Below are 14,289 nucleotides of genomic sequence, written 5' to 3' on the forward strand. Positions count from 1 at the left end.
GAAGGGAAGGAAGGAAAGGAGGGAGGAAAGGAAAGAAGGAAGGGAAGAAAGGAAGGAAGGAGGGAGGGAGGGAGGGAGGGAGAAAGGAAAAGAGGAAGGGAGGAAGGAAGGAAAGAAGGAAGGAGGGAAGGAAAGATCAGCATCAACCTCCACAACTCCAAATACCAGTCCAACCTCGGCATGCTGGAATGCCATTATGAGGGAGAAACTGACCAAAACGTCACTAAACATTCACTTTTTTCTCTTTTGCATCAACAAATCCAGTGACAGGCCGCATTAAAGAATCATTAAAATGGTTGATCTGCTTGTCAAATCTCCCTCCAACCAACTCACCGAATGTGTGTTGCACGTTAAGAGTCGGAGGGCCGGGAGTCGGGTTGGAAACACAGCTGTGCTTCTTGTTAGCCGGCGTCTGACTGCCAGAGCTGTCAGCTGTGGGGTAAAACAAATCCCAGCTCCGACTGACTTTTATTGAGGTTTGTTTACTTCCCCCCAGCGAGCTTGATAGCCATCGATTTCAACAAGAGGAGAAGTGGAAAGTGTAACAGTGTGGACAGATGCATAAATGCCAAAAGCTCCTTGTGGGTAAAAGCTATGCAGCGGCTACACATACATTTAAATTTGATCAAGCTTCGAGAGCTGTGTGGCTTTCTGTCGAAGGCTCCAAATGCTCAGAGAGGTTTGGCTTGTTTGTTTGGATTCAGAAATGAGAGTAATGCATTCAAAGATATGTTTAATGTTCGGGTCAGTGAGGGTTTTATTGTGTCCATGTGGTTTAGTTTAAATTTAAAGAGGTTATAAAATGTGAAAATAAACGTATGAATAACTTGCACACATTCTTTTTTGTGGACCCAGCATCAAATTTCTGCTTTTAATCCATTTAGAGAGAATATATTAGAGGATTATGGTAGAAATGTCTAAGTGGTGTAACCATAAAAACTTTGTACCAAATAATTCAACTTGCTTAAAAACAGTAAATTCTCAATAAACACCCTTCCTTCCTTCCTTCCTTCCTTCCTTCCTGTCTTATTTTCCTTTCTTCCGTCCATCTTTCCTTCCTTCTATCTGTCCTTCGTTCCTTCCTGTCTTATTTTCCTTTCTTTCTTTCCTTCCTTCCTTCCTTCCTTCCTTCCTTCCTTCCTTCCTTCCTTCCTTCCTTCCTTCCTTCCTTCCTTCCTTCCTTCCTTCCTTCCATCTTTCCTTCGTTCCTTCCTTCCTTCTATCTGTCCTTCCTTCCTTCCTTCCTTCCTTCCTTCCTTCCTGTCTTATTTTCCTTCCTTTTTCCATTTTTCCCTCCCGTCTTCTTTCCCTTTCTTCCGTCCTTCTTTCCTTCCTTCTATCTGTCCTTCCTTCCATCCCCGACTGGTGCAGTCTCAAGTGACATCACTCAAAGCAATTAATCAGGCTTTGTGTACTTCAGTCGAGACCCAAAAAAAGGCTTCATTTCCCCCCTCACATATGTTTAGTAGTACCTTTTAACCCTCCTGTTGTCCTCGAGTCAAGGAAGGAAGGGAGGAAGAAGGAAGAAAAGGAGGGAGGAAGAAGGAAGGAAAGGAAGGAAGGGAGGAAGAAGGAAGGAAGGGAGGAACGAAGGATGGAAGAGAGGAATAAGGAAGGAAAGGAGGGAGGAAGGAAGAAAGGAAGGAAGAAAGAAGGAAGGAAAGGAGGGAAGGAAGGAAAGGAGGGAAGGAAGGAAGGAAAGGAGGGAAGGAAGGAAGGAAGGAAAGGAGGGCGGAAAGAAGGAAGGAGAGAGGGAGGGAGGGAGGGAGGGAGGGAGAAAAAAGGAAGGGAGGAAGGAAGGAAAGAAGGAAGGTAATGGGGAGGAAAGAAAGAGAGAAGGAGGGAGGGAGGAAGGAAGGACAGAAGGAAGGAAGGAAGGAAGGAACAGTCAAAACAGACGGGGTCAATTTAACCCGGGAGGACGACACGAAGGCTAAGACCTGTAAATATATGTGTAAAAATCAGCAGAGTTGCCCTTTAACCGCTCCTGTCTCCCTAAAGAAGCTGACAATTAAATGCGTCATAAAAAGTGTCACGTTGAGGTCACGCTAAGTGCATCATGTGATCAGACCGATCATGCATGCGCCAACTGTTCAATGCAATTCATTTTTCTGTTCCTCTCCAAGCGATTCTCCTCTGGATTGTTTGCTGGGTGACAGACGGCAGCAGCAACACCCGACTACTATCAAAGTGTTTTCTCTCAAGTTCACCTCCACATAAAAAGCAGTCAGCAGGTCATCGGCCCGCTCAGCTGTCCGTTTATCTCTCCGAGGCAGTGAAAGCTCGGCCTGTGCTTGCGCCTGAACCTCTGCCAACATTACTTTGACAAGTCTTATCTTGGACGATAGATGGATCACATCAATTGGGATAATTTTATTTTTAAGAAGAAAGGCGCTCTGTGTTCTCCGCCGCGCCGACTGCCAGGTTATTTTTTGAGCCGAAGGAATATAACACAGACACTAGCCAAACTGTTGAGTCCGCTGGTGATCTGAGGAATGTGTGTGTGTGTGTGTGTGTGTGTGTGTGTGTGTGTGTGTGTGTATCTCCAGAGTCTTCTACAATAGTCAGATTAAGTATCACCTCTTTCAAACATCAACAGCGCCTCAACACACTCAAACCACACACACACACACACACACTCGAGCAGAGATCTCCCCGTGTGGACCTCCGGACTACTGGGAGGTAACACTAAACAAACACAGACTTACCTGGACAGGTAACCTGAGAGGAGACCCACCTTGAACCCCCCACCACCCCCCTCCCCTTCCATAACCCTCCACTCCCACCACCACCACCCCATTTCCTGCCTGAGTCCTACAAGCATTAGCAAGCAGCACTGGGCCTCAGGGTGTGTGTGTGTGTGTGGGTGTGTGTGTGTGTGTGTGTGTGTGTGTGTGTGTGTGTGTGTGTGTGTGTGTGTCTGTCTGTGTGTGTGTGTGTGTGTGTGCACTCTTAATGGAGGACCTACCACGTAAGAGAATAGGAGGAGAAGGCGAGGAGGGGAATGAAGAGTGATTGGTGAGGTGTGAAGACGAGCAAATCTGGTTGGACAGATGATCTATGGCCACAGCTAAGAAGGGAAGAAAAAAAAAGTTTAAAAAAAAAAGAAAAAAAAGAGGAGTTTAGAAGGATTTGGTCCCTCTTTTGTTAGCAGTAATTTTTAACTTAGATGGGGGGCAGCAGTAGCCTAAAGGTTAGAGATCAGAGGATCATTTGTTCAAATCCTGCAAATCCGCACAACATGCAAGGAATGTTTGAGCAAAGAATAAAAGAGCATGAAATCACAGCTGCACTAGTGTGTGTATGCAGCAAATTAAACACTTTCTTTTATATCTGCATTATTATATCATATTGGATTTATTCTTAGCGTGCAAAACAGTTAAACATTCCTCATTGTGTTGGACTGGGGAAGGTTTGTGTGGCACCTCTTGGCCACGACAAAGCAAACAAGAGTCAGAGCAAAAGTAACCTGATAGCTTCTGTCTGCAAATGCTGTAGCAGTCGACGTGCAGCTGGAACTCACTTTAAAAGTAACGTAAAGTGATTTTTTTATGTCTGTAAAGTCAAATCTGAAACTCTGCATCTAATGGGACAGCAGCTTTCACCCTGACTGCTTTCTCTACTAACTGATTTTAACCCTTACATACTGTTCAGGGTCTTAATTTGACCCTTTTTTACATTCGAGAGAAGAAAAACACACCTTAAAAACTTACTCTTTTAGCCAGGAGTTTGATAACTTATCCTAAAGTGCCCCAGATTATGCAAAGAATTGTAATATTTCAACTTTTTAAAAATATTTGTGCACATTTCTTAAAGGCTGACGATGATTTATGGTCCCAAAATTATGTATAGAGACTAATTATGAGGGGATACTATGAAAAGCCCAAATATGAACAGTGTGTAAGGGTTAAAGGATATGGCTGCTGATTTTCAATATATTTAATATTTGGATCCAAACTGACAATCTACTAATGAGTAATGTGTGTGTGTTTGTGTGTGTGTGTGTGTGTGTGTGTGTGTGTGTGTGTGTGTGTGTGTGTACCTAAAGCCTGATATATCTTCTTCCTCTGTGCCATAGACCTCTGTTGTTGTCCAAAAACTATTAAAAATACATGAATGAGTCCCACCACTGGTAATAAGATATATGTGTTGATTTAAATGTTAATTAGTTATGTTTTATAATTACACACATTCTCGACATAACTGATATACTATTACTCCAGTCAAGTGGAACATGAGTGTTTGTCTCTGTACCCCAACGTTCATTGATGTTTCCCACCTCTGCTTCTCCTCTTTTGTCGCTGTACTCCACGGGAGAGGTACAAGTCTTTTCTGTTTGTTTGTTTGTTTGTTAGCTTAAACTATTTTTGGAGGCTGCCTGAGTCTCTCCATGTGCTGCATCTTACACAACACACACAACACTAATCCCCACCGGTTACATGTTAGTTTGTTTATAAATGTCTCAAAGAGTAAAAACAGCGATCATGCTTTCAGTCACCAGAGAGTAGTTCTGTGTTAAGGCCCATTTATGCTCAACGTTAAATACGAATCCGGATCCAGACGGAGCCTTCTGTCCGTGCTCCGCGTTCATTTCGTCCGTATTTCTGCAGGTTTCCATAAAGCCTAAAGATACGGGCCAAATGGAGCAGTACCACCGGAAACCATGGGGGGGCAGTGTTTCTGGCACTACCCGATACGTAGCTCTAGTGAGACACGAAGAAGAAATAACAATGGCCACCCCGTCCTACAACGCTGCCTCCGTTTTTGTCTTTTATGCAAGAGGAACATTATCAATATCTCCTCCACAGTCGCCATGTTTGTTTTTGAGTTTGTTGTTGTCATAAACTGTTGACTCAGTGCTGCCCCCTGGTGGACGTACTGGTAAACATCCATGCCAACGTAAAGGACGCATGGAAGTATGTGTGCATTGACGGTAACATCGTTTGAAAAGGACGGATACATTTTCATACTTATGTTGAGCATAAATGGGCCTTTAGGCAGACACTACTGAGCACGTGCAGGAATACAGTTACCTTTACAATGCTTTGCTGTTTATCACAACATCCTGACTTTCTGACCAAACTCTTTGTGTTGAAGGAACATGTCAACCGGTGCAAAAGTGTAACTCTGAGCATTTTTGAAATACTTTTTGAACACCAAAAAGCAAGAATCACTATAAAATCTCATCAGCAATAATCTATATTTTCATATTAATAGATTTTACGTGAAATATAAAATGGGTAGCATAGTGACAAACCAACAGAGAGTTACCTGACTCCGCAGTTTCCAGTGTTTCAGTGTCTTTTAACTCATTGTTGTAACTCATTGCTCTCTAATATTATTTTCCAATGAAATGTATAAAAGTATAAAGTAAAGGGAAATAAAGTGAGAGCAATAGAAGGAAGAAAAGCTTTATTTAAATCAGATTTAATGCAGATATTTGAGTTATTTATTTATGTATGTGTGTGCATGGGTATGGGGTGTATGTATCTATATGTGTATATATTTTTATTTTTATCTAGTCCTTTTTATTTAAGTATGAGATGTGTGTGTGAGTGATGACCGAGGATGGAGCTGTTTTAAATGTCGTTGTATTGACTTCAATGCAATGACAATAAAGACAATTCAATTCAATAAATTATTCTGTATTCATGTAAATGTGATTTTAGTACTCAATTGTCTTGCAAACCCTGACTGTGAATAACCTCCCTAATAAAAATATATAAACATTATAAAAAAACAAGAAGTATAAAGAAAAGATCCTAATATGGAAGTGTTCAAATAAAGTACTTGAACCTTGAAAATACACTGAAGTAGAAAGTACTCAGGGAAGCTTAGTTTAAATTAGTTAAAAGAGCCGAAACTATGCAGTTGATGCCTTTATCATTCGAGACAGTTATTTTGCCACGTGAGGAATGAACTGACTTCATTCTGCCTCCATCAACCCCACACAAACCTGAAGCCTGAAGTTGCATGTTGTGCTTCAGCCTCTGAGTCTCTGCGTGTGGACTGTGGGAGAACAGGTGGGCATAGTTTCTGTCAAACAGAGAGAGATTGATGGAGTGGGTTAGAGCGCTGGCCGGGGTATTCTCTTACAGTAATGGCAGAGACAGAGACAGCTGGACTCAGCACATTGGACTCTGTGTGTGCATGTGTGCATATCTCCTGAAACAACAGATAGAAGATACGATGCCATGAGGAGACCGAAAACTGTGTGTCAATTTTACATTTTTGAGCTTTTATTAAATGTCAGTAACAGTCAATGATTTAGTTTGGATTCGTTCTGGTAAATTATTGAAAATGAAAATTAAGCAGAACGATATCCAGTGGTGATGTGTAACTTATTACTGGAGTACTTAAATGTACTTAAATGAAGTTTTGAGGTGCTTGAACTATACTGGAGTATTTCCATTTGATGCTACTTTATACTTCCACTTCACTACATTTATTTGACAGGTTTAGTTACTTTTCAGATCAATATTTTATACGTAAAACATAAGATTAGTTTGTTATAAATGGATAATTATCCTCCTGAGACCCAAGCTGTTGATTGGTATGCATTTTTAATTTTTTCCTAGATATTTGGGATGAGTACGACCTGATATCCAAGCATTGTCATATGGGAGACAATGGATTTATTTTATTGTACAACACAATTAATTCACCAGTGTATAAACATTACATTTATGTCTTCCCTTTGCATGAATGATAATAAAAGTCCCAATGTCCTCAAACAGGTATGAGTCCTGTTGTCGTAGTTGGCTGCTATTGCTAAAATTAGTCAAATTTGTATAGATTTGTATATCATATCAAACTACAAACGTAATTAGATATAAATAATCAAGTTTCAACCATAAAATCTAACAAGGCTTTGTACCTGGTTTGTACCACTAGGTGGCAGAAAAAAATGTGACCGAACCAGGCGGGGAGTTCCGGTCCTCTGAAATGATGCCAACGTGGAAGTAACTTAAAACTGCATTCTATCAAAAGGCCACTAGGGGGCGACCGTTTTGGTGTCAAAAGGACTTCCGTCTCTATACAAGTCAATGGAGAATTCACCAACTTCTCACTTGATTTCTAACCTCAGTAAACGTTTTCAAAATGTGTTTATGGTAAATTTTCAAGATGGCGCTGCTCAGATCCGAAACTACGAAACATTTCTTATATACAGTCTATGGACCGAACAAGTACAACAGGTCAAAGTTAAGCAGAATGAAGTATAAGGTCCAGCAAACCCAAAATGTAATGTCCCCATATGAGGACGCAGGGTTGCAGGAGGTTAAAGATTAGATTGAAATTACTGCTCAATCCCTTTTTTTCTTTTTGTTTTGTTTGTTTGCTCTTAAAATGTTGGGATTTATCTGTATTTACAAAAGATTAATGAGAAAATGACAAAACCCCCAAAAGATGGGCAGGGTCTGCGCAGAAATTTGATGATTTGTATAAAAATAGATTTGATTAAGCAGAACAACAACATAAAATAACCGTCAAGTAAATGAATCATAAATCAAAACAATTGATTCTTAATAATTAAGACATTCCAGTGATCACATCATTTTCTAGTAATTCACAAACATCTTTGGCACATTTGGATTTCATGAATTTCAGAGATTTAAAATAAAGTGAGTTTCATTATAATAGCATGTAAAGATTGGTTGGGCCTTAATAAATAAAGCCTCATGAAGAATTAAGAATTTGGCTAAATTAGTAAAACATTGACCATAAAGGTCAATTTTTTTGTCTTCTATTAAGACACCAAATATAATACTATAATGAAATACTATTAATAATAATTCATTGCTGTGGTTTTGCTACTGAACCATTCAATGAACGGTTTCCAGGACATGAGGGCATTAGAGCATGAACCAAAGAGATTCTCTATTATTTCAAAATTGTCTATACTGAAGACACATTCATAGCTCTCATGGCCAAATCTTAATCTTAAAAGTTAACTGGAAGCATTAAAAATGAATGAATCTCATTTGTTTTGGGTGGAACTGTGTATTTGAAGACCTTCACTCTCAGTTTAGATACTACTGCTTTATCAAAAGTATTAAAAATATTATTTTGACAGGTCTAAGCAGGGTAGAAATCATTGGTTGTAGAAGAGACCTCGTGAATTTTGTTTGAATACCTTTTTTATCAAGAAAATTCTATTTATAAAAAGGTGTGAGGATTTTCTTTTCTTTTTGCAAGGATAATGTATTGAGTATGGCACTGATAAGAGATTTAAAGTCTTTAAAGCTGCAATCAAAGTCATATTTATAAGAAAAATCAATGTAAAAGGCACCACACCCCTATTTGCATCCAATAGGTCAATTACACACCAAATATTCCTATTGATATATATTCCTATTGATGCAAATTGATGTATTATGAGCTCTATTCAAACTTTATTTAACTTCGATTCAAAGTTCTCAAAGTTCGTTATTATAATAGCCAGCCCTGGACTCATCAGACAACCCTGCCATATTCATTTGTACATATCAAAAGGAGGACCATGAAGTAATGAAACACAGCTATTCATGTTCTTGTATAAAGTCTCCATAACCTTCATGAAACCAAATGCCTTCAGATGGATGGATGGATCATGAATTAGTGTTCAATGATGTTAAAGGCTTTTTTGAAATCAAGAAATAAAATGAAGCCCAGATCCCCTCAACTCAATTCTACATTTTCTCTTAACGGCTTTTCTCTAGTTTGCAAAAATAGGAAGTATTTTGTTCTCCTTCCACTTAACCCTTGATCAGATATAAGTACTCTTAAGCTTTACAGACAAAGATGGCATCAAGCTTGTTTTGTAATTCCATAATTATCTTTTTGTCCTCCTCCTTAATTAAATGTTTTTCTTCTTTTCTCGCCATAAGAGCTTCTTTTCTTTACCAAGTATATGAAATAGTTTCTCAACTATTTAAAGAATTCCCATTTTCTTACATATGCTTGAATTTCAGGGTCATTTAAAGACTCTTCCAGCATGACTCTGATGTTTCATCTTTCAATAGTTTCCAAAAATCTGCTATTTATGCAATTATCGATTGGCATACGTTTCTAAATGTATTCAACTGTGGTTCATTAAGGGGGGAATATCCATTGATAAATAAAAGATTGATTGTGATAAATGATGTTAAAGTAACCAATAATCAGTTCTAGACTTCTATCTAGTTTAAACCAGGAGTACTGTAATAACTCAGGGCTGTTGACCCTCCGTATATCCTCTAAACTCAGTGTGTTACTCAAGTCCATGATGGTGTCAAACCTTGATGGACACTGGTCTCCGCCAGCTATAATAACATCTTCCCCAGCTTTGAAATTCATCGGTAGGATAAAGTGCTAATAGTGAACAACAACAAGAATCCTCTGTCTTCACAACTAATAAGACTAAGGTCTAATTAAGCCATTTTACAACAATTTCTCAAACATTTGAAGCTGTAAAACAGAAAACCTCTCGTTTGTCTGGCATGACAGTCGACACTGAAAACTTTCAAGGCAGATAAAGAGGTTTTTCTATAACAAGCACTCACCCAAAGAGGAAACATTTTCATAGTCAGTCAACAGGACAAAGACATGCCTTTCTTATCTGCCAATAACAAGAGTATGTTTGACACAGCAATGCTAACCTGCTTTGCATTATAATTGATTAATTTTACCCAGAAGCCAAAGCAAAGGACACGTGAACCAGATGTGGGATGTAGAGGGTCAAAAACACGGTTTCGTTCTATTTTTCACATTCATGTGCAATAGTTGTAAAATCCATGGCTACACAGAGCATAAAATACCTGCACTGTGTGTAGTTTAAGAAGTGTGCATTTAATCACACATCCTTCAAAACCACAGTGCTGTACAATGGTCCAGTCAAGGGCAAGTCACTTAAGCAATGCTTTAATCAAAGGAACATGAACTCAATTTGATGAACAATGTTTAAAGAAAAAGTGTTGCATAGTTAACCATAGTGGGTTTTAATGCACCATCTTTCTGCGTCCATCTGACAGGACCTTCTGCCCACTGAGGCTGTAATTGAAAATACACAAAGAGATGACATTTTGAAGGAGAAATAATTGAGGTTTTTCTTGTCCATAATAGAAAATGACCATGATATGATTCTGGGGCTCGATCGAGTTCTTGTTCAGTAGAAAAACTCAAATTGATTACTTGCAGGTGGTAAGATTTAAAGTTCTCAAACAAGCACATAATAATGGATTAATATTATAGGTATTATAATGATAAATAACCTTTTAATTAAGACTTTTTCTGCTGTGGCAGAGAGCTCAGCATATTAAAACTTAAAAGCAAATAAAATGTTGAAAGATGATTTTCATCACTTTAATACAGTGAGCAATGAGACAGAAAATGTTGCAAACAAACAAAAACACCAGCTAATTATGAAACACATTTATCAATTTGATATTAGACAAAAGTAATGTGCTGTAAATATAGAAACAACTGCAAGTCCAACACAACACAACAGGCATTTCTGTGGGAAACTAAAAACTGCCAAATAAGGCTGATACCTTTGAAACTGTATTTATTTTAGCTTTAACAATATATTTGCATGTTGCTGATATAACTGGAGATATTGGCTATATACATATAAGCATTCGGCTGTTATTAAAGGGATATCGGGGGACCCAAATGCCGAGAGCACAGGGTGATTATGGCTGAAGAAAAGGTTCTTTATTCTTGGACTGAGCAGGCATAACTGATCACAGGATGAGCCTGAACAAACCAGGGTGAACTGAACCCAAACAAACAGAGGATTTAACAAAACTGAACTACAAACCAAGACTTAAATACAGACAGAACTAATGAGGCAATGGGGAACAGGTGAATAGACGTAAGGGCAGAGCAGGGCTAACAAACATGATTCAGGGCAACGCCATCAGTTAACCAATAACACTAAGGCATTATTGAGAAGGGACAATGTACATTAATCAGCGTGCAAACAAATGTAAATGCACCAAAGTTAACTAAATCTTAAACATCACCTTAGTTTTATGCAGTTCTACAGTAGTAGAAAAAGTGTTGACATGAGACTCGGCAGTTTCCATTTTATTTCAGTTACAGTTAAGACTTATTATGATTTCAGAGGAAATTTGGTGGCCTTGATATTTTCTTTTTGTTATAATTTCAATTCTTTATAAAATAGTTTTTTAACAGCTTTTCTTTTACAGCTTATGTGTTGCCAACATAATTGATTTTCGTGTTGTCAATAGTGTTCGATGCTATTATTCCTGCCAATGAAAAAGAAAGAAAAGGGGAAAAAAATACTTTTTTAATCCTCTAATTGATGAAACTTTAATACTTCAAAGCAGTGTTTATTTGTGGTCATCAGTTAATCTTGTCCATCTGCAGTCTTCATCACTACAACTAATAACACCGTTGGGTTCATGTTCAGTTTATTTAGTTTTACCTGTATTTTAAAAGGGTTTGGTCTCTGGTAATCTGTTTTTCAAGGGAACTCAAAAGGTGAAAAAAAAAAAAAAAAAAAGAAACACAAAAGACATTAGAACACATTAAAAAATACATTCATCCGTAATATAGTGTGTACATGAATTAAGTAAAATTAGATTTTCCTTTTCTTTGCTCGGTCACAAAAAGAAGACTGACATGAAACCCTGAGTGATGTAGCTGCAAAAAGCAATCATTCTTCCCTTTTTTAAGAAGAGAGGGACATTTCTGAATTGAGGCCCGACAGTGTGGTATTGATTGAGCAGTGAACCTTGGACAACACAGAGCCCACACCTCTTGCTCTCGGTTGTGTGAAGTATTGTCGTGGTCCCACTTTATGGAGGAGACTGGCCTTCAACTTGCAGCAACGTAGAACAAAACCAATACACACAATCTCAGTGAAACAATAAGATGTGCTATTACAGCTGAAAGTAAAAAGGTTCACAACCACAAAAAAAGAAGATTATTCCCTTACAACATCCCTCCGTTTTTGTCTAGATAAGGCGACAAGGAGATGTGAATCAAAAAATGCTATTAAAATTGGGAGTCCATTCAAATTCAAGTCTCCTTTTTGAAGGATTTTACATTCAGTGAAATTGTGTATCCTGAGTTCAAAGACCCTTGAACTGAATATATGCCCCGTTCACACAAGTGGACAGCTTTGCGTCAGTTCACACCTGGTATTAGAAAGTGTCTCCACATGCATCTCAAGTGACCACTTGTGATCATATTTAACTTCCCTGCTCTTTATGCAAATATAAACGTAGTTTGCACAGACCCAAATGTGCATTTAATTGCTGGTAGGCAGCAGTATAATTCCTGTGAAGAAAAAAGAAGCTTGCAAAATCAAAACACTTCATCCGAAATAGAAATCAGACCGCTATATGTACTCCATCCATGAGAATCCATTCTACTTGTTGTTAGGGTTAGGGTTAGGCTTCTTGTTACACAAATGAGTGCATACTTCTTAGAGAGGACGTCAGTTGAGTATGTGGTCCTTCAGTATGGTTCAGGACACATTAAGGACACACTGCTAAAAGAATGTGACCATGTGCAGCGCAGGCCACCTCCGAATGTGGTCTGAGTATCATTAATGTGTCTCTGGTGCATTCACTTGTGTACTTAGAGCTGTCCACTTGTGTTCAGATCACCCAAAACACATTGTAATGCCAGGTGTGAACAGGGCCTATATGCTTGCAGTCCATTTTGAACAGGGTTGCCAATGTAGCGCCACAGATTCAAGCAAAATGGTTCACACAAGATCGGAATACATAATTTTTTTGCAACAGTTCTGCAAAAACTACTGTTTTAACAACTGGAGGTAGCAGAAACAAGCTGAAAACCGCTGCCTGCTGAAGCCCAAAATTACACTATGAGAGCACTGAGAGTGAACCAGAACAGTAGAGTAGCAGCCGGACAGCTAAACAATGAGCTGAGACTCACTATAAAGCTACATAAAGCTGAGGGAGGCTGCAGAGTCAATGATAATTCTCTGTAAGTTCATCACTACAATAGACACCTCTTATATTACACACTCTCATTTGATACACACATAATAAAAATATTGATTATAGCCTTTAAAGATATCTTTAGTTCCAAATTTAACTATATTTCTGGTTGGAACGGGATATCAGATCATTCAGAAGTAGCATCTGAACATCACTGATCCCGTCAGTCTGTAGAAGAGATTTAATATCACTGACATACTAACAAGTTTCAAATCTCATTTTGTAGTATGTCTTTTTTTGTCTTCCATAAAGGACAACAGTGTGATGCTTTTAATAGGTTTTAAATAAAATGAACAATACTAAGTTCGATAATACACACAAAAGGTTGTTTTTTGTTCAATCAAATCATGATTTCTTCCTCTCTGAATTGTTAGATTTAATCAGAATTAATTTATTGTAATTGGGGATATCATAATCAATAACTACTTTATACTTCAAATCCTTGACGCTGCCTTATTAACTTATCAGCATTTCAGATATATATCCTCATTTTCTTTTTATGTGCAGCAACAATGAGTTAGCCTCTCTTTTGTCAGTATCATCCACCTTTCTGCTTTTATTAACTCAGGTGAAGTTGGAGAGGGGATGGAAAGACTTCAGGAGTCGGTCTCCTCAAGGTTGGTGATCAACGGCACCATCTGGTGGCCACTGTGCGGTATTACATGGATCGTCTCTTTTTTTTTTAATGAGATTTAGTTCAAGGAATCCAAACAGAAGTACGGTAGTTTTTTCTTTATTGCTGAAGAAAAAAGACAAAAGAGGAGATTTAACACAAAGAGACAAGACAGAAGACACATGCTGTGAGAGAAGCTTTACATTACAGACACATTAAGAAGAGACGGCAGAAAAGATGTGGAACATTTTGCTAAAGACTTACCTTTGTACAGATGTGTGTGTCTGTCCCGTTAATTATTAGTAAAATGATAACATGGTTAGATTTTAGCCTGTTACAGATATTTATCCTTTCATTTTTGTTTTATGCCTTTGTAAATGTTCCTTTACCTTTAAGAATTAATATTTAAAAGCACAACTTGGACTCGCCCCAGAATATATATAATAATATAATAATCATCTTAACATGCTGTGAACCTGAACCTGGTCTAAGCTCAAGTCAAGTAAGGTCAGTTTTTATTTATACAGCCCAATATTACAAATAGCACATTTACTTTAGTGGGCTTTACAACCTGTAAAGCATAAAACATTACAACATTACAACATTATCAAAAACCCATATTAACTCCAGCAGTATATAAACATTTAATGAACAGTTTATAACATAATATAGTTATTAAAAGATGTAAGTGTTTCCTAATGTATCTCCCAATAACTGTAACTC

Source organism: Scomber scombrus, chromosome 17 (assembly GCF_963691925.1).
Source record: "Scomber scombrus chromosome 17, fScoSco1.1, whole genome shotgun sequence".
Taxonomy (NCBI): domain Eukaryota; kingdom Metazoa; phylum Chordata; class Actinopteri; order Scombriformes; family Scombridae; genus Scomber; species Scomber scombrus.